The sequence below is a fragment of the Hyperolius riggenbachi genome, chromosome 1 (genome assembly GCF_040937935.1).
Source record: "Hyperolius riggenbachi isolate aHypRig1 chromosome 1, aHypRig1.pri, whole genome shotgun sequence".
NCBI lineage: Eukaryota > Metazoa > Chordata > Amphibia > Anura > Hyperoliidae > Hyperolius > Hyperolius riggenbachi.
Genome location: NC_090646.1, coordinates 262540355 through 262561703, shown reverse-complemented (window position 1 = coordinate 262561703; position 21349 = coordinate 262540355). Strand labels below are relative to the sequence as shown.

The window sequence follows — 21349 nt, the reverse complement described above, 5'->3', positions numbered from 1 at the left end:
GTACTTTGGATTGGCTGAGTGATGGGGGCGGCGCTGCGGGGCATCTCTGTATATATAGTACTAGTCTGTCAGTTGCCCCGTGTCTGCCGTTGCGAATGCTAACGTGTTAGCGCTCAGACCCCAGTCAGATCCTAAAGTGTGCTAGAACCAGCTGGAGCTGGGGATCCACACTTGGCCAGATTCTGTTGATAGCTTAAAGTACTAATTGCATTGTATTATCTGTTATGACCTTCTGCTTCCTTTGACTATTCTCCTGCTTGTTGATTCTGTACCTCTGCCCATCTGATTCCTGTTGCCGACTCTGCCTGAGCGTGACACTGAATCAGCCTTCTGTCTTTGTACTTTATCTGTCCGTACGTTGCCTACTCTGCTTGTCTGACCTTTCTGTCCTCACCGGTGGGCCTAGCCACTGGTGAGGGATCTCTAGTAGCTTTTAACTACTCCTCAGGTGAAGCTCAGCTGCAGCACTGTCTATAACACCTGCTCCTCAGGTGTCCACTAGCTGCAGTATAGTCTTAATCACCTGCTCCTCAGGTGAAGCTCAGCTGCAGCACTGTCTGTAACACCTGCTCCTCAGGTGTCCGCTAGCTGCAGTATAGTCTTAATCACCTGCTCCTCAGGTGATCAGCCTTTGCAGCACTGTCTGTAACACCTGCTCCTCAGGTGTCCACTAGCTGTAGTATAGTCTTAATCGCCTGCTCCTCAGGTGATCATCCTTTGCAGCACAGTCAGTGGTTCCTGCTCCTCAGGTGTCCACTGGCTGCAGTATAGTCTTAATCGCCTGCTCCTCAGGTGATCATCCTTGCAGCACAGTCAGTGGTACCTGCTCCTCAGGTGTCCACTGGCTGCAGTACAGTCTGAATTACCGGCTCCTCAGGTGATCATTGGCTGCAGTACTGTCTGAGTCACCCGCTCCTCGGGAGATCTCCTCTTACTCATTACTGTTGCACCAAACACTATCTTACATTGGTTGTCCTGTGTCTGGCTATACTAGCATTATTGGTGATTCTGCAGATCACCACATAATCAGGTATAGCATCTGTATTATTGGTGATACTGCAGATCACCAATAATCAGAAAATCTGTTTTGCTGACACCAATTGTTACAATAGCACGTGCAAAGCATTTTAGCACATGCAAAGTGACTTTTCACTGGCGTGCTAACACTTAGCACCCTTTAGTGAATCGAGTCCAAAATGTTCTTACCCCCTAATTTAAACTGGTGATAAGTTAATGTTTTATTAACTTTTATTGCTCAATGTCAAATAGATTTCAAGTGAAACTCCGACCAAGAATTGAACTTTATCCCAATCAGTAGCTGATACCCCCTTTTACATGAGAAATCTATTCCTTTTTACAAACAGACCATCAGGGAGCGCTGTATGGCTGATATTGTGGTTAAACTCCTCCCACAAGAAACAAGAAAAGTACGTACTCTTGGCAGTTTCCTGTCTGTGAATCTTGCTGCATTGTGGGAAATAGCTGTTTACAGCTGTTTCTAACTGCCAAAAAAGCATGCAGCAGCTACTTCACCTGCCAACAGTAAAAATGTCGCCATGTAATAAATGTCACAATGTAAATCAGGGATTTTAAAGATTTTACAATGGGCAAACACTGACTAAATCATTTATACATAATTATTGTAAAAATAAAGCACTTTTTTATTACATTATTTTCACTTGAGTTCCTCTTTAAACTGATTTATTTTTTAAAATGGATTGAATCACCTCTATGGCTAGCTGTGTAGCATTCAATGCTATCTAAACATATGTAGCTATTGATTCCCCAGTGCTCTTTTCCATTTGCAAGCTATCATTTAAAAAAAAGACAACCCTCTCCCAGTCAATATTGGACAGTTTTTTTTTCAACGCTATTGCATTTGCAGATATCAATTTATGCACAGATTTCTTAAAGGACAACCGAGGTGACATTTGACATGATAAGATAGACGTGTATGAACAGTGCCAAGCACACAAATAACTGTGCTGTGTTCCTTTTTTTCTTTCTCTGCCTGAAAAAGTTAAGCATCCGGTATGCAAGTGACACCTTCGGTCCGGGTCGGGAACGGGTCGGATTATAGCATAATCCTCACTGATAAGTAATTACAGCCATAAAACACTTTCTTGGCAATAAATGGCTTCTGAGAGCAGGAAAGAGATAAAAAGGGTCAATAATTCATAAATTTGAGCTCTGACATACTTCAATGACTATGTCATTGAGCAGAGACAATTAACCACTTCCCAACTGAGGGGTTTTACCCCCTGACCACCAGAGCAATTTTCACCTTTCAGCGCTCCTTCCATTCATTCGTCTATAATTTTATCATTACTTATCGCAATGAAATGAACTATATCTTGTTTTTTTCGCCACCAATTAGGCTTTCTTTAGGTGGGACATTATGCCAAGAATAATTTTATTCTAAATGTGTTTTAATGGGAAAATAGGAAAAAATGTGGGAAAAAAATTATTATTTTTCCGTTTTCGGCCTTTATAGTTTTTAAATAATGCATGCTACTGTAATTAAAACCCATTAAATGTATATGCCTATTTATCCCGGTTATAAAACCGTTTAAATTATGTCCCTATCACAATGTTTACCGCCAATATTTTAGTTGGAAATAAAGGTGCATTTTTTTCAGTTTTGCGTCCATCCCTAATTACAAGCCCATTGTTTATAAAGTAACAGTGTTATACTCTCTTGACATAAATATTTAAAAAGTTCAGTCCCTAAGGTAACTATTTATGTATTTTTTTTAAATTGTAAATTTTTTATTTTTTTTTTAATTACAAAAAAAAAAAATTGGGGAGTGTGGGAGGTAAGGAGTTAATTTTTTGTGTAAAACAAGTTTATTTGTGTGTAAAAAATGGTTAGGGTGTAGTTTACTATTTGGCCACAAGATGGCAACATTACCAATTTGTTTCATACGACCTGCAAGCGTCCTTCTGGACTCTTGCAGGAAGTAGAAAGAGGCTGGGACTTTGTTATTTTTTCACAATGATCGGGCTGCTCAGCCGAGCGGCAGCAGATCATTGCGGGGCTGAGATCAACGAACGGGAATGGATTTTCCCGTTCATTGATCTCCGGGCGAGCGGGCGGCGGCGTGTTTACTAGCGGCGGGCGGCGTGTTTACGAGTGGGAGCGCGGACAGCGGCGGGAGTGCGCAGAGTACGGATTTCTCCGTCCCTGGGGGTGAAAGGATGGAAAAAGGGGCGGAGAAATCCGTACGCGCGGGGGTAAAGTGGTTAAACTGTGAAAAATTAAAAAAAAATATTTAAAATTAACATAAAACTGTGGGGTATATAAAAAAGGTCATTTTTAGTAGAATGAGGACAGATTGTTTTTCTCATCAATTTATTTTCACCTCGGATGTCCTTTAACTACTTTACGACCGCCCCACGCCAACGGGCGTGGTTGCGGCGGCAGCCCCAGGACTGCCTAACGCCAATTGGCGTCAAGTCCTGGGGCTCTAATTGACATGAGATCTCGCGCACGCTGCGGAGCTCCGCCCCCTCTTTAGTCTCCGAGCGGCAATAGCCGCTCGGGAGACTGTTAGACGGCGTGATCGTCATCTATTTACTTGTACAGCAATGCAATCAGCAGCAGCGCTGTACTGGGGACAGCCGTGTGACACGGCTGTCCCCTCCATACACTGGGGAGCGATCGGCTGTCATAGGCTGAAGCCTATGACAGCTGATCACTCTGATTGGCTGATGGAGGGAGGGAGGGAGGGAGCATGGGGACAGCGCAAACATAAGAAGCATATGATCGCCGCCGCTCCGTGTGGCCGAGCGGGGGGGGGGGGGCTCTTCAAAGTCCCCCTCTACAGCGTTTTCCGCGCTCCCTCCTTTCCCTTACCTCCCTCTTCCTTGTTAGGCTGTGCAGGACGGATATCCCTCCTGCGCCATGTAGGATAGGCAGCGCCGTATTGATGTAAACAGCGGGGATTTCTTCCCCGCGTGTTTACATTAGGCGTGCGAGCCGCGATCGGCGGCTCGCACACTGTTCACGGAGACAGTCTCCGTGAACTGACATGGAAAGGCCGCTCGAACGAGCAGCCGTTTCCATGTAATAACCACTTAAACCCGCCGCCACCTATCGGCATTAGGCGGTCCTTAAGTCGTTAAAGGACAACTATCAATCAGGTAATCTTAAGCTGCACTGCTAAATTCACGCTCCTTGCTAATAACGGTAGCTTCACTCCTCCCGCCCTGAGCCACGTCAGGTCCAGTGACTATCTAGAACTTGATCCCAATGTTTTGAATGGCCCAGTAGGCTTCCTTTCAAGTGACAGGCAGCCTATTGGGCCAAGCAAATTGTGGGGATCACGTCCTTTAAAGCCCCTGGACCCGACGGGGCTAATAGCGGGATGAATGGAGTGAGCGTTATTAGCAAGGAGCGTGAGAAATTTACCAGTGCACCACTGTGCGTTGTGTGCGCACATCTCGCACTCCTCACATTAAGCTGCGTTGCTTTAACAGAGAAGCTTAATGAATCAAACTGAAAGTTAACTAAAATTCTAAATGCCACATATATTTCCATTAATTGCAAGCAAATAGCAATACAAAGGCTTTTTTTCATCTTTTAATTTTTTATGTGAAGAAAGTATGACATTTACAGAGAACAGTTTTTACTTTGAGCATTACTATGGAGGATTGTGTCCAGCAAACCCAGCATACAGAAACAGTCTTCACTGGCTGTAATCTTGTGAGTAAAATGTCTTCAAAATGATAGAAAGCAGAAATATAGCTTCAAATAGTGTGTAAATAACTCATCAGTAGAGATGGCCTGAACGGTTTGCCGGCGAACGGTTCCCGGCGAACTTCCGTGGTTCGCGATCACGGCGAATCGGGAACTTTTCCAGAAGTTATACTCACTTGTGTGCCTGCAGTAAATAGAGAAGGGACAGCTGCTGAAGACTCTTTCATAGGGAAAGATTAGTTAGGCTCTTGTATGCTTCTTATCTTGCTCCTTGCTGATTCTTATTGCTAAAATAGCACCCCACAACAGCTCTTTTGAGAGCTAATTTTGTTCTTGTGATCTACTTTTTTTCCTTCTGTGTGTGTCCCACTGACACTTGTGTTGCATAGACAGCCTTGCTAATTCATACTGTGTGTGTGCCACTGCCAGTCAGGCCCAATACATTCAGTGACTACCTGTGTGTGTGACAGGCAGCTGCACATTGTAATGCGTACGTTAAAAAGGGGCGCTGGGAAAAAAGGGCGCTGGGTTTTAAACGATAAACATGGATAACGTTTAAAAATATAATGTACTATATTTCGTTTAAAAATAATGTTTTATAAAGTTATAAATCATTAAATAATGTGCATGAAATTGGCAATTGTGAAAACGTTAATCTTCCGTTTAAAAAGTGAAACGTATAATAACGTTTAAAAAAAAATAGTAAGTAACCCTCCCTGTACCTACCCCTAACCCCTAGACCCCCGTGTTGGTGCCTAAACCTAAGACCCCCCTGGTGGTGCCTAAACCTAAGACTCCCCTGATGGTGCCTAAACCTAAGACTCCCCTGGTGGTGCCTAAACCTAAGACCCCCCTGTTGGTGCCTAAACCTAAGACCCCCCTGGTGGTGCCTAAACCTAAGACCCCCCTGTTGGTGCCTAAACCTAAGACCCCCCTGGTGGTGCCTAAACCTAAGACCCCCCTGGTGGTGCCTAAACCTAAGACCCCCCTGTGATAAGCATTAATAACGTGTGAAAAAAATATTGTGCTGTTTTTCGTTTAAAAATAATGTTTTAAAAAAGATTGTACTGTTTTTCGTTTAAAAATAATGTTTAAAAAATTATAAATCATAAAGTAATGTGTAATCATGAGAAGCAGTTATAAACCAGTAAAAGTCTCCGGGCGCCGCTTATAAAACGTTATTTTTCTCCGGCGCCCTTTTTTCCTGTCGGGCGCCCATTAAACGATATTTATTATGGGAGTGAATGGCGGCACCCGATTTGTCCACTTGCCTCAGGCGCCCGAATTTACTGTTACCCATTGTAATACCCAGTACTGCATATACAGTGGTTTGCAAAAGTATTCGGCCCCCTTGAAGTTTTCCACATTTTGTCACATTACTGCCACAAACAGGAATCAACTTTATTGGAATTCCACATGAAAGACCAGTACAAAGTGGTGTACACGTGAGAAGTGGAATGAAAATCATACATTATTCCAAACATTTTTTACAAATCCATAACTGCAAAGTGGGATGTGTGTAATTATTCGGCCCCCTGAGTCAGTACTTTGTAGAACCACCTTTTGCTGCAATTACAGCTGCCAGTCTTTTAGGGTATGTCTCTACCGGATCCATCTGAAAATGGCGCCTGCGAATAATGGTGCACGGTGTTGCCGCTAATCCGTTTGCCGCTTATCGCTATTTAACGTTAAAGCCTTATTGTTATGTAACGTTAAAGCCTTATTGTTATTTAGCGTTAAAGCCTTATCGTTATTCAGCGTTAACACACAGAACCCTCTCTGTACCTATCCCTAACCCCTAACACCCCCCGGTGGTGCCTAACCCTAAGACCCCCCTGGTGGTGCTTAACCCTAAGACCTGCCTGGTGGTGCCTAACCCTAAGACCCCCCTGGTGGTGCCTAACCCTAAGACCCCCCTGGTGGTGCCTAACCCTAAGCCCCCCCAGTTGGTGCCTAACTCTAAGACCCCCCTGGTGGTGCCTAATCCTAACCACCCCCCTGGTGGTGCCTAATCCTAACCACCCCCCTGGTGGTGCCTAACCCTAAGACCCCCCTGGTGGTGCCTAACCCTAAGACCCCCCTGATGGTGCCTAACCCTAAGACCCCCCCAGTGGTGCCTAACCTTGACAGTGTTACATTAAATCCATTCACCGTTTTGCAGTTAAATAACGTCTGCAGTTTGGCTTATGTAGGGCGCTATTGATAAATAACGTTACTGTGGGCAATAACGTCTGCTGTTTGGCAAATGAACGGCACTATTGATAAATAATGTTAGTGTGTGCCACTATTGATAAATAACGTTAGTGTGTGCCGTTTTTCTTCTTTTTTCCCTGTGCGCCATTATTATGCAGTACTAACGAGCGTATCTTTTTATTGCGCCACCATTTTTATGCATAGGCGCTGTGCGCCATTATTCCCTGATCCGGTCTCTACCAGCTTTGCACATCTAGAGACTGAAATCCTTGCCCATTCTTCTGCAAAACAGCTCCAGCTCAGTCAGATTAGATGGACAGCGTTTGTGAACAGCAGTTTTCAGATCTTGCTACAGATTCTCAATTGGATTTAGATCTGGACTTTGACTGGGCCATTCTAACACATGAATATGTTTTGTTTTAAACAATTCCATTGTTTCCCTGGCTTTATCTTTAGGGTCGTTGTCCTGCTGGAAGGTGAACCTCCGCCCCCGTCTCAAGTGTTTTGCAGACTCCAAGAGGTTTTCTTCCAAGATTGCCCTGTATTTGGCTCCATCCATCTTCCCATCAACTCTGACCAGCTTCCCTGTCCCTGCTGAAGAGAAGCACCCCCAGAGCATGATGCTGCCACCACCATATTTGACAGTGGGGATGGTGTGTTCTGAGTGATGTACAGTGTTAGTTTTCTGCCACACATAGCGTTTTGCATTTTGGCCAAAAAGTTCCATTTTGGTCTCATCCTACCGAAGCACCTTCTTCCACATGTTTGCTGTGTCCCCCACATGGCTTGTGGCAAACTGCAAACAGGACTTCTTATGCTTTTCTGTTAACAATGCCATTGTTCTTCACTCTTCCATAAGAGCCAACTTTGTGCAGTGCACGACTAATAGTTGTCCTATGGACAGATTCCTCCATCTGAGCTGTAGATCTCTGCAGCTCGTCCAGACTCACCATGGGCCTCTTGACTGCATTTCTGATGAGCGCTCTCCTTGTTCAGCCTGTGAGTTTAAGTACACAGCCTTGTCTTGGTAGGCTTACAGTTATGCCATACTCCTTCCATTTCAGAATGATCGCTTGAACAGTGCTCCGTGGAATGTTCAAGGCTTTGGAAGTCGTTTTGTAGCCTAAGCCTGCTTTACATTTCTAAATAACTTTATCCCTGACCTGTCTGGTGTGTACTTTGGACTTCATGGTGTTGTTGCTCCCAATATTCTCTTAGACAACCTCTGAGACCGTCACAGAGCAGCTGTATTTGTACTGACATTAGATTACACACAGGTGCACTCTATTTAGTCATTAGCACTCATCAGGCAATGCCTATGGGCAACTGACTGCACTCAGACCAAAGGGGGCTGAATAATTACGCACACCCCCACTTTGCAGTTATTGATTTGTAAAAAATGCTTGGACTCATGTATGATTTTCGTTCCACTTCTCACGTGTACACCCCTTTGTATTGGTCTTTCACATGGATTTCCAATAATATTGATTCATGTTTGTGGCAGTAATGTGACAAAATGTGGAAAACTTCAAGGGGGCCGAATACTTTTGCAAGCCACTGTACCTACCTGCCTGTTGTTCACAGTGCACCCACCTACCTACGTGAGCTGAGCGCACGCAGTGTCACTGTGCCTGTCTGCTACCTGTCTGTGTGTGACAGGTGCACATTGTAATACCCAGTACTGCATATACTTACCTACCTACCTGTTGTTCACAGTGCACCCACCTACCTACGTGAGTCGAGCGCACGCAGTGTCACTGTGCCTGTCCGCTACATGTCTGTGTGTGTGTGTGTGACAGGTGCACATTGTAATAACCAGTACTGCATATACCTACCTACCTGTTGTTCACAGTGCACCCACCTTCCTACGTGAGTTGAGCGCACGCAGTGTCACTGTGCCTGTCCGCTACCTGTCTGTATGTGACAGGTGCACATTGTAATACCCATTACTGCATATACCTACCTACCTACCTGTTGTTCACAGTGCACCTACCTACCTATGTGAGTTGAGCGCACGCAGTGTCACTGTGCCTGTCCGCTACCTGCCTGTGTGTGACAGGTGCACATTGTAATACCCAGTACTGCATATACCTACCTACCTGTTGTTCACAGTGCACCCACCTACCTACGTGAGCGCACGCAGAGTCACTGTGCCTGTTCGCTACCTGTCTGTGTGTGACAGGTGCTCATTGTAATACCCAGTACTGCATATACCTACCTACCTGTTGTTCACAGTGCACCTACCTACCTACGTGAGCGCACGCAGAGTCACTGTGCCTGTCCGGTATCTGTCTGTGCGTGACATGTGCCCACCTGGCTTTAAGTGTGGATGTAGACACTGTGAGCAGCGATGAACCCTTGGACTACCGGGTGTGCAGACTTGACCTGTGGCCAGAGCTGTCCCAATTTGCCATCCAACTTCTGTCTTGCCCTGCCTCAAGCGTCCTGTCAGAAAGGACCTTCAGCGCAGCTGGAGGCATTGTCACTGAGAAGAGAAGTCGCCTAAGTCACAAAAGTGTTCAGTACCTCACCTTTATCAAAATGAATGAGGCATGGATGCCGGAGGGCTACTGCCCGCCCCAAGACTAAGTCAGTCCTCACACACAGCATCTCTGCCTGCACGCTGTGTGACTGTCTGCCCCAAGACTAACTTGCTCCCCACACAGCATCTCTGCCCATAGGCCTCTTGACTGCCTTCTCCGCCACCACCAACAGGGTCCAGGACACCAGGCGGATTCCTGAATTTTTAAGGCCGCTATGATAATTTTTCTGGTGCATGTACATGCCTGCCTAATTTTTCTGGCTGCAATGCAGTTGCAACAACAAAACAAAAGGCATGTACATGTGCCAATTCCCCTTCGTGATCATTACCTTGCCGCGGTGAAGGGGCTTGCGTATCACAATGAAGCAATGACCGCCGGCTATATGAGTGTCTCAGGGGAGGGGGGGTGGACACCCACGATAATAAGGTCGTTGCTACATTGTGGACAGACCAAATTTGATAAGCTGGACAGTCACTGTTCTGTCATTCAGCTACCTCAGCCCGGCGACCATATGGGCTGGAAAGCCACCATCACCTGCACTCTCATCATGGTACGCACCAGCCCGGCCGTCACTACTCTAAGGGCTGTTTGCAGTCACTGCATACCTTTCACTGCATCTTTGACTGCACATTGTATTATACCTGGCAGTGAGTGCATACCTTTCACTTGAATGGATGGCAGACTTGCCCTCCATAACAGATTCTCGTTAAAGGCAATTGGTGTCATCTTTGCCCTCCATAACAGATTCTTGTTAAAGGATTTTAAGTTGATTCGTCTCATATACAGCAGCCAGGCCTCGAAAGTCCTCCTGTATTGTTATTTTTGGTCACTGCCTCGGGACGTGGATGCCATGCCTGCTGCCTTCCTTGGATGTGTGGTGGTAGCCGTTCCTGCTCCTTTGCCCACAGCATGCCTGCTTCCTTCCTTGGATGTGTGGTGGTGGTAGCCGTTTCTTAGGCTCCCACTCCGGACCGGAATCGAACCAGGATTCCCCGGTCATTACCCGTGGTCACCATGGTACTGGGAAAGTACCATTGAAAGTTTCACACAGTTGAATGAATGGCAGACTTGCCCTCCATAACACATTCTTGGCAAATGCTTTCAATGTGGTTCGTCTTGCGCTGGGTCAAGGGTCCATCTGACCACAGATGCCTGGTCTGCAAAGCACGGTCAGGGCAGGTACATTACTTTTACAGCATGGGTCTCAGGCTCCCACTCCAGACTGGAATCGAACCCTGATTCCCCGGCCATTACCCATGGTCACAATGGCAGACTTGCCCTCCATAATAGATTCTTGTTTCAGGTACTGAACAGCAAGTAGAAAATGTAAGTTAAAAAAAAAATAGATGTAAGCTTTAACATTGGTAGAGAAAGAACCATCGAAAGTTGATAAGACAGTCAGACATTACCTGATATCACTGAGTTAAGAAGAGCAATCTGGCCATGGTGCGCATCAGTCCAGCACGGCCGTCACTACACAAACAGCTGTTTGCGGTGCGTTACACAGTGAGTTTGGTGTGTCAGTGTGAAGCAGTACTCTAATTACACTCCCTGAGTGATGTACTGTATACAAATGCAAGATGTTTTAAAGCACTTTAGGCCTGCAATTTAGCATTCAATGCGATTTCTGCCCTTAAAACGCTGCTTTGCGTCCAATCCGGATGTTTCCAGGGGACTTTTGGTGTGTATCCCACTACGCCATGCCCCCCTCCAGGTATTAGACCCCTTGAAACATCTTTTCCATCACTTTTGTGGCCAGCATAAATTTTTCTAGTTTTCAATGTCCGCCTCCCCATTGAAGTCTATTGCGGAGTTCGCGCAAACCGAACTTTCGTGGGAGGTTCACGATCTGAAAATCGTAGGTTCGGGTCATCTCTACTCATCAGATGCTCCTGCGTCTCTGTCTGCCTCATGCAGTGTAAAGTAAACATTTGCAGCCAGAAAGAGCTCATTCTGAATGGGGGGTGCAGGGCCGGTTCTAGACTTTTTGCTGCCTGATGCAAACTTGTGTGGATTCCACCCCCCCATAGGTAGTATAATTGCCCCCAGTATAGGTAGCCTGCAGGGGGTAGAAGCCAGGAAGGGGGGCAGTAGGCACAGCGGTGGGGAGGGTACCCCCGGCCTGCACTCCCCCTTCAGTCATTAATGCACTGTACAATTATCAGGCAGCAAGCGGGGAAGTGATGACTCCTTGACGTTCCAGCGCTGCGTTCCTATTGTACTAGTGGGCGGCATTGCAGGAAGTGACAAACGTTGGAAAGCATCGCTTGAATGTCAAGGAGGTGAGTTATCACTTTCCCGCCCGCTGCCTGATAATTGTACAGTGCGTTAATAGCTGGAGGGGGGGTGCGGGCTGGGGAACCCAGGTGAGGGAGAAGGGGTCCGACCCCTCCTCCCCACCGCTGTGCCTGCTGCCCCCCCCCTCCTTGCTGCTGCCCCCTCCAGCTCAACAGCCCCCCCCCCCCCCCCGCTCACAGCCAGGTAGGCGCTTCCCCCCACTTCTGCTGCCTGAGGAACCTGCCTCACCCCGCCTCATGGGCGGCCCGGGGCTGTGGGGGATGTAAGCATGCAAGTACATGAAAAAGTACAGGTCCTTTTCTTCACATCCTTTCTCTGTAACCAAAAAATCTCTCAGGTGTTCTCATATGTGAAAAAGCAGTGTGTGTGTGGGCAGTGCAGAAACAAACAGTAAATCATTCCTCTGTGAATAGTGACAGAGAAGTGGAATCTATCTACACTGTACAGCTCTTGCCCCAACGCTGATTTTGTTACAAAGCGCTGATATACAAGCTGATACACCAGGTTTTTCTTTTCACACAGGTTGTGATTAGAGACTTCTGAAAAACGTTCTATTGTTGCTGGCTAAGGTCCCGTTCAAATGTGAAATCGCAAAACGCCAGCATTTAGCACTAACGTTTTGCTCAAATGACTTACCCGCGATTAGCATGGTAATAATCACTGCTTTACTAAGCACTGTACCGTGATCACTCAAGAATCGCTCCAAACATGCTGCAGGTAACGTGTTTGCAATTGGTGCTAATCGCAAAACGCCTGCGATCGGCGCCAATTCATGGAAGTGAGTCTCACTGCCATAGGGTAAAATAGCACTAGCACTTTTAAAAAGCGATAGCGCTTTTGCGATTAGCGGGAATAGCCCACTAATTGCCATAGTGCGAATGGGCCCTAAAAGTTCTATAGGTATGTGAGGTTTACAGAAGAACATTTTCTTTGATAGTTCCTCTTTAAAGAGTAACAGTGAGGAAAATAACATAATGAATGATATTTTACAGTATTCATTTATAAATTGTCAGTGCATGCTCATTGTAAAATCTGTCCTCCCTCTAATTTGCATTTTGAAATTTATCACAGGACTGAGGTGGCGACATCTTTACTGCTGGCAAGGTCCATCACTGTGGAATGTTTGGTTACTGAGAGTTCCGGAGCCAGTACAGAATATACCTGGTCTCCCACAATGCTTGGAGGGGAAGGGGGGGAGGGATGGGGAGAAAATTTTGCATAGCTAATCAGCTTAGGCTAAACCTCACAGGGAGGGCTATATTTAATGTACAGCAATATAAAGATATAGGAAGTGTTTCTGATGCTAAAACCAGGACAATTACCGTAAAAGTGGGTATTCGAAATAATTTACTGCATTCTACTATATGTCACTACAGTTCCTCTTTGAGCTAGCAATGCAAGCCAGGAGGAAACCTTGCATCAGTCATGCCCAACCTACGGCCCGTGGCTTTTGTGGCCCACAGAGGATCAGGGGATTGCGTCATTATAGGAAGGAACATGCGTACTCGCGTTCGCGTGATACACAACTATCACAACGTGAACACGAGTACGATTGTTTACCATCCTTGACTCAAACCATAGGAGGGTAAGCAAGCTTGCTTACGTACTCGAGTTTGCGCCGTGATAGAGACCCTCACACATTGGTTGCTGCAGGAACCTCCTTCCAATAGGAATCAGCCTTATTCCTATTGGAGGGAGGTTCCTGCAGCAACCAATGGGTGAGGATAGGGAACAGAAAAACAGAAACTGCTGTCAGGCTCCTCTCCCGTATGCTTTCCCGCTCTGCTCCGGCCTCCGCTCAAGTCAAGCATTTCTGATTCATGCTTTCATGCTGATTCATGCTTTTCTTGGCACTAGAGTTGGGCCGAACCTCCGATTTTAGGTTCGCGAACCGGGTTCGCGAACTTCTGCGGAAGGTTCGGTTCGCGTTAAAGTTCGCGAACCGCAATAGACTTCAATGGGGATGCGAACTTTGAAAAAAAAAAATTTATGCTGGCCACAAAAGTGATGGAAAAGATGTTTCAAGGGGTCTAACACCTGGAGGGGGCATGGCGGAGTGGGATACACGCCAAAAGTCCCCGGGAAAAATCTGGATTTGACGCAAAGCAGCGTTTTAAGGGCAGAAATCACATTGAATGCTAAATGACAGGCCTAAAGTGCTTTAACCACTTGAGGACCCACCCTTTACCCCCCCTTAAGGACCAGCGCTGTCTTAGCTGATCTGTGCTGGGTGGGCTCTGCAGCCCCCAGCACAGATCAGCGTGCAGGCAGAGCGACCAGATCGCCCCCCTTTTTTCCCCACTAGGGGGATGATGTGCTGGGGGGGGGTCTAATCGCTCCTGCCTGCCGGGTGTTGCGGGGGGGGGGCACCTCAAAGCCCCCCTCCGCGGCGAAATCCTCCCCCTCCCTCTCCTACCTGGCCCCCCCTGGAGATCCGGGCTGCACAGGACGCTATCCGTCCTGTGCAGCCAGTGACAGGCTGTCTCCTGTCACATGGCGGCGATCCCCGGCCGCTGATTGGCCGGGGATCGCCGATCTGCCTTACGGCGCTGCTGCGCAGCAGCGCCGTATAATGTAAACAAAGCGGATTATTTCCGCTTGTGTTTACATTTAGCCTGCGAGCCGCCATCGGCGGCCCGCAGGCTATTCACGGAGCCCTCCGCCGTGAATTGACAGGAAGCAGCCGCTCGCACGAGCGGCTGCTTCCTGATTAATCAGCCTGCAGCTGGCGACGCAATACTGCGTCGCTGGTCCTGCAGCTGCCACTTTGCCGACGCACGGTATAAGCGTGCGGTCGGCAAGTGGTTAAAACATCTTGCATGTGTATACATCAATCAGGTAGTGTAATTAAGGTACTGCTTCACACTGACACACCAAACTCACCGTGTAACGCACCGCAAACAGCTGTTTGTGTAGTGACGGCCGTGCTGGACTGGTGCGCACCATGGCGAGAACAGGTATGCAGTGGCGGGTTCACTGAACAGAACAGGTATGCAGTGGCTGGTTCACTGAACAGAACAGGTATGCAGTGGCGGGTTCACTGAACAGGTATGCAGTGGCAGGTTCACTGAACACAACAGGTATGCAGTGGCGGGTTCACTGAACAGGTATACAGTGGCGGGTCCACTGAACAGAACAGGTATGCAGTGGCGGGTTCACTGAACACAACAGGTATGCAGTGGTGGGTTCACTGAACAGGTATGCAGTGGTGGGTTCACAGAACAGGTATGCAGTGGCGGGTTCACAGAACAGGTATGCAGTGGCAGGTTCACTGAACACAACAGGTATGCAGTGGCGGGTTCACTGAACAGGTATACAGTGGCGGGTCCACTGAACAGAACAGGTATGCAGTGGCGGGTTCACTGAACACAACAGGTATGCAGTGGTGGGTTCACTGAACAGGTATGCAGTGGTGGGTTCAATGAACAGGTATGCAGTGGTGGGTTCAATGAACAGGTATGCAGTGGTGGGTTCACAGAACAGGTATGCAGCCAGGAACAAGCTAAGCCTAACTAATCTTTCCCTATGAGAGACAGTCTGCAGCAGCTCGCCCTACTCTCACTAATGCAGGCACACGAGTGACCATAATGGCCGCCGCTGCCTGCCTTATATAAGGGGGGTGGGGCTCCAGGGGCTAGTGTAGCCTAATTGGCTACACTGGGCCTGCTGACTGTGATGTAGAGGGTCAAAGTTGACCCTCCATGGTGCATTATGGGGCGAACCGAACTTTCGCAAACGTTCGCCTGCGGGACGCGAACGCGAACCACGGAAGTTTGCATGGAACCGTTCGCAGGCGAACCGTTCGGCCCAACTCTACTTGGCACATCACAGCAACAGCTGAATAGACTGGTGATGCCATCCTGTGGAAAGCGCTTTATAGAGCTCTGAGTGCTTCTCCAGTGCCAAAGGTCTCATAGATAATGGTGATTGTAATCAGCAAATTACGATTAAGCAAAATTTCACATAAATTTTCGCAATCACGCCTATACGTAATTACGATTTCTAAATTCAATAGATTTTGCATAGTCATTCGTAATTTCACGTAAAATTTCGCATAATTTTCGCGTAATTTCGTGCCGACTTAAGCAGTGAATAGCAAAGCCCCCATAAACGCTATTGACACCAAAATTGTTACATATGTTAGGGAGATTAGTGGGTACAAGTAAAAAAAAGACCTTGTAGTTTTTGGGAAAATCGATTTTAAAAATGCAAAGAAAATCGATTTTCTCAAAATCTACAAAGTCTTTTTGAAAAATTATTTTTCACCACTTGTACCCACTATTCTTTTTAACATATGTAGTAATTTTGGTAGCAATAGCATGTATTGGGGATTTGCTATTAACTGGCAAAGTCGGAATAAACGTTTGTAGAATTGCGTGAAAATTACGTGGAAAATTACGTGAAATTAATAAATATTACTATTAAATATGAAATAAATTACAATTTTCTCTGAAATTTCGCATTACGATTATGATGCTTAATTACGAATTTTAATGTAAAATTTTGCACATGCAAAATTTTGGCCCACCGCTGCTCATAGAGGCCAGTAAAATGCAGTATGAATAGCATCTAAGTTTTTGTGACTGGTAGGTTTGCGAGGAGCCAGAGTTTTTTCCGAGCAGCCAGAGCCAGTGTTTTGTTTACCAATTCCCCTGCTGCCAGTGTTTTGTTTACCAATTCCCCTGCTGCCATCACTGCACCAAACTGTGCCTCTGCACATACACCCAGGTACCACTGCTAGACTCTGCTGACATCACTGTACCAATCTGTGCTCTGCACATACACTGCAAACTTCACATTAAGAATATGAGCATCATAAGGTGAGTACAACAATTCTTGGTTTGTTGTTCCCTTCCCTTTTCCAACACTATGTTAACTGTTACTAGAAAAATGTTAAAGATTTATATTTACGTTTTTTTATGTATGTATTCCGGCCCACAAGATTTATCTTGATATGAAGTGCAGCCCTCGCACAAAAAAAGGTTGGGCACCAATGCCTTACATAAACAACCTATGGTGTGTACACACTTGAAAGATAAATGAAAGATATCAGACCAATTTTACCCCCTTCCATGTAGTACGAGAGCCATACCTACATAGTCTATTCTATGGAGCTGCACTCCCCATCAGATAAAAATCTTTGAAAGATGATGTGCACAAAGATGCTGTACGCATTCAAAAGATCAGTGTCTGCAAAATATCTGTTCCTGCAAAATGCATTCATAGTCTATGATATCTGCAGATCTCATACACACCTTGTTTAACAGACTTCATCTGCATATCTGACAATCATCTGCAGATCTGAAAATCCCTCCTGGTGGATCTGATCTGCAGATGATTGTCTGTTAAACAAGGTGTGTATGAGGATCTGCAGATATCATAGACTATGAATGCATTTTGCAGGAACTGATCTTTTGCAGATACTGATCTGTTGCATGTGTACAGCATTTTTGTGTGCAGCATGCTGTAAAGATTTTTATCTGATGAGGAGTTCAGCTCAATAGAATAGACTGTGTAGAGTATGGCCCTCATACTACATGGAAGGGGGTAAAATTGGTCTGTGATCTTTCATTTTCCAAAAGACTTTTATCTGACGTGTGTACCCACCTTAACATAAAACTAATTGAAACAGGCAAGCTGTATGTGGCTGTACAATGTATTATGTATTACACTCAGGATAATTTTGACAGTACTTTTCCACCTACCTTTTGTTTTTTCAGTTGTACAATACTGAAAAGTTATTTTAAACAGAAGATAAAAAATCTTCAATTAGAAAATTTAGGAGAAAAATGGAATTGAATAAGGGCCTTGGAACCAAGGCCAGTTCTCTCATGAAGCAAGGTGAAACATTTGCATCAGGCGCAGAGATTACAAGGGCGACATGTTTGGACTGTGTGTTTCCACTTACAGCATGCAGTCAGAGTAGGAGGAGGAGTAAGAGGAGAGCGAGGTGAAGAGGTCGTCATTGGGGAAAAGCAGCTTGTTGTGCTGTGTGAGGAGACTAAAGGTGGCCATACACTGGCCCGATTTGCGGCCGTTTCGACAGCAGATTCGATCCTGGGATCGAATCTGCTGCCAATCGTTCGCGCTAAACGCACCCGCCGATCCGATTTCCTTCCGGAATCGGATCGGTCCGTCGATCGCGCCGTGCGGGAAATTACCCTCGATCGCCCGCGGGTAGGGAGCGCGTCGCTAGCGGCGGCCGATCCGATCAGGTATACATTACCTGACGCTGGCTCCCGGGCGTCTTCTCAGCGCTGCACCGCTCTGTTCCGGCTCTATCCCGGCGCTTCCTGTGTCACTGCAGTGACCAGGAAGTTCAAATAGAGGGCGCTCTATTTGAACTTCCTGGTCACGGAGTGACACAGGAAGCGCCGGGATGGAGCAAGAACAGCGCGGAGAAGACGCCCGAGAGCCAGCGTCAGGTAATGTATAGGGGAGGGGGCACAGGCGGCAGGAGCAGCTCAACAGATTGTGATCGGTTTCAGGCTGAAATCGATTCACAATCTGTTTGCAGTAAAGGCAGCCATACGATCCCTCTCTGATCAGATTCGATCAGATAGGGATCTGTCAGCTGGTCGATCTAATGGCAAATCGACCAGTGTATGGCCACCTTTACAGTGAGTGAGGAGGGGGAAGGCAGGAGAGCAGCAGTATTTTATTTGTCTTGCACAGCAGAAGGGAGGAGGTGGCACTGCTGCCCTGACTGAGGAGGAATGACTGAGCCACTTCATGCCCTGACTGAGGAGGAATGAAGTGGCTAAGAGAGAGGAGTTTGTTTGTCACAGACTCACAGCCAGCCAGTATGGCATTGGGCCTGATTTACAAAGCGGTGCTAACAGTTAGCACCCTGGTGAAAAGCCCTTTATCACGCCTAAACTCTGTTTAGGCATGATAAGTTTAGATGTGATAAGTTTAGGTATGATAAGTTTAGGCATGATAAGTTTAGGTGTGATAAGTTTTTAGGCGTGATAAGTTTAAGCACCAACTGGGTTAGCACCGCAGTGCACAGCTGATCAAAAGTTTTGCGCTAGCAAAGTCTGGTGCACTTTGCATAGTTTAATGGCGCTGCTTTGCGTGCGGGACTTTGCATGCGATCTAAACTTATCTAAACTTAGCATGCCTAAACTTAGCATGCCTAAACTTATCATGCCTAAACTTATCATGCCTAAACTTATCATGCCTAAACTGAGTTTAGGCATGATAAAAATGGTTATCACGCCTAAAGTCTCTAACTGGGTTAGCACCGCTTTGTAAATCGAGCCCATTGTGTTGAGCTGCAGCATGTCATGTGATAACAATAAAGGGAACCTAAACTCAGAAGGATATGGATTTTTCCTTTTAAAATAATACCAGTTGCCTGACTCTCCTGCTGATCCGGTGTCTCTAATACTTTTAGCCACAGCCCTTGAACAAGCATGCAGATCAGGTGCTCTGACTGAATCAGACTGTATTAGCTGCATGCTTGTTTCAGGTGTGCGATTCAGCCACTACTGTAGCCATATAGAGCAGCAGGGCTGCCAGGCAACTGGCATTGTTTAAAAGTAAACATCCATATCCCTCTCAGTTAAGGTTCCCTTTAACTGAAGCATACCAAATTGTTGGGCGCTGTGCGATCATTCCAAATTGAGGGGGGCGCATCCTCACAAGTTTGCCTCAGGCATAGACCCTAAATAGAACTCCCACCAAGTAACATGGATTTTGAAACTGTGCTGGGACCAAAGCAAGAGGATACTTCAGAATTCATATTTTTTATGTTTCTATATTTTACATTTTGTAAATACTTTATGCATTTATTTTTACTTTTTACCAAAAAGGAAAGGGCCTGGAGCTGGAGCGAAGCGCAATAAGCGCAAGGCCCAGCATGATAGGGGTGCCTTCCAGGGACAGGGGGCGGGGCCTGTCTACGTGTGGGGTGGGGAGGAGTAGTCTTTTCCCGGGCTGGGCGGCACGGCCTGTTTACGTGTGGGGTGGGGAGGAGTTAATCTTGTCCGGGGCGGCAGGAAGGGGCTGGGCAGAAGAGTAGGGGATAGCGAAGAGGGTAGGCGGGGCTTAGTTAGCCGTTAGGTAGTAGAAAAGTTCCCTCCCTCCCTCCCTTAGTTGGATAGGTAGTCAGTATGGTTAACTTTTGTCATTGCAGCTGGAGGGGTAGGGGCTCCGGAGGTAGAGAGGATCGGGAAAAGGATTGTCGAGGGACAATCCTACAAGAGGGACGATTCGACGGAAGTGTCGCTTTAATGGGGTGTGCAGCTGTCCCCGAGTCAGGTGAACGCGGCCGGGGGCCGGATCTAGGCTGCATCGCCACGTTTTTTGGAAGGTTTTACGGATCTTAAGTGGTGCCTCCGGACCCCTTACCTCAGTGCTCTTTGTTACTGTTTATGTTTGATGTGAATAAAGAAGATATCTGGGTTATTGGAAAGTTTGTTCATTAACTATGTTTTGGTTTTAAATAAATGGGCTGCTTTGGCCGAAAATTTATCCAATGCCAAGTAGTCCGTGTGGTTTTCTTCAGGTTATGAGAAAAGGGTATGTTAATAAGTTGGGGGAGGTTTGCTGTGATTCAAGGAGAACTGGGTAGGCTATGCCACTATCATAAATTAGGTGGTTTAAAAAATCGTGAATCAACTTTTCTCTCTAGAAAAGTAGTGAATTTCTAAAAATGTCACTGTACTGTGTTTTGGCAAAATATGGGTCACCTTGTCACAGAGCAAGGCATTGGATGATGAAGGCATTCCTTAAAGCAGCAGGGACAGCCATACTATCCCAGGAAAAAAACACATATATAAGTAGATAACTACTTGTTCTACTTATATAACATATATATTGCACCGGATCAGTGAATAATGGCGCACAGCGCCTATGCATAAAAATGGCGCCGCATTAAAAAGATACGCTTATCGCTATTTATCGTTAGTACAGCATAATAATGGCGCACAGGGAAAAAAGAAGAAAAACGGCACACACTAACGTTATTTATCAATAGTGGCACACACTAACGTTATTTATCAATAGTGCTGTTCATTTGCCAAACAGTAGACGTTATTGCCCACAGTAACGTTATTTATCAATAGCGCCCTACATAAGCCAAACTGCAGACGTTATTTAACTGCAAAACGGTGAATGGATTTAATGTAACACTGTCAAGGTTAGGCACCACTGGGGGGGGGTCTAAGGGTTAGGCACCATCAGGGGGTGGTTAGGGTTAGGCACCACCAGGGGGTCTTAGGGTTAGGCACCACCAGGAGGGTGGTTAGGGTTAGGCACCACGGGGGGGGGGGGGGGTCTTAGGGTTAGGCACCACCAGGGGGGTGGTTAGGGTTAGGCACCACCAGGGGGTTGGTTAGGGTTAGGCACCACCAGGGGGGTCGTTAGGGTTAGGCACCACCAGGGGGGATCTAAAGGTTAGCCACCACCAGGGGGGTCTTAGGGTTAGGCACCACCAGGGGGGTCTTAGGGTTAGGCACCACCAGGTGGGTATTAGGGTTAGGCACCACCAGGAGGGTCTTAGGGTTAGGCACCACCAGGAGGGTCTTAGGGTTAGGCACCACCAGGGGGGTGGTTAGGGTTAGGCACCACCAGGAGGGTTTAGGGGTTAGGGATAGGTACAGAGAGGGTT

At 46.6% G+C, this 21349-nt stretch overlaps 1 long non-coding RNA gene across 1 annotated transcript in view; it reads left to right on the top strand.

The window, feature by feature from the left end:
• The first annotated feature begins 16436 nt into the window (after positions 1–16436).
• Positions 16437–21349, top strand: part of LOC137547867 (uncharacterized) — a 61881-nt gene continuing 56968 nt past the window's right edge. Inside the window, exon 1 of the long non-coding RNA XR_011026639.1 lies at positions 16437–16553. This is a non-coding gene — a long non-coding RNA (uncharacterized lncRNA). The remainder of the gene's footprint in view (positions 16554–21349) is intronic.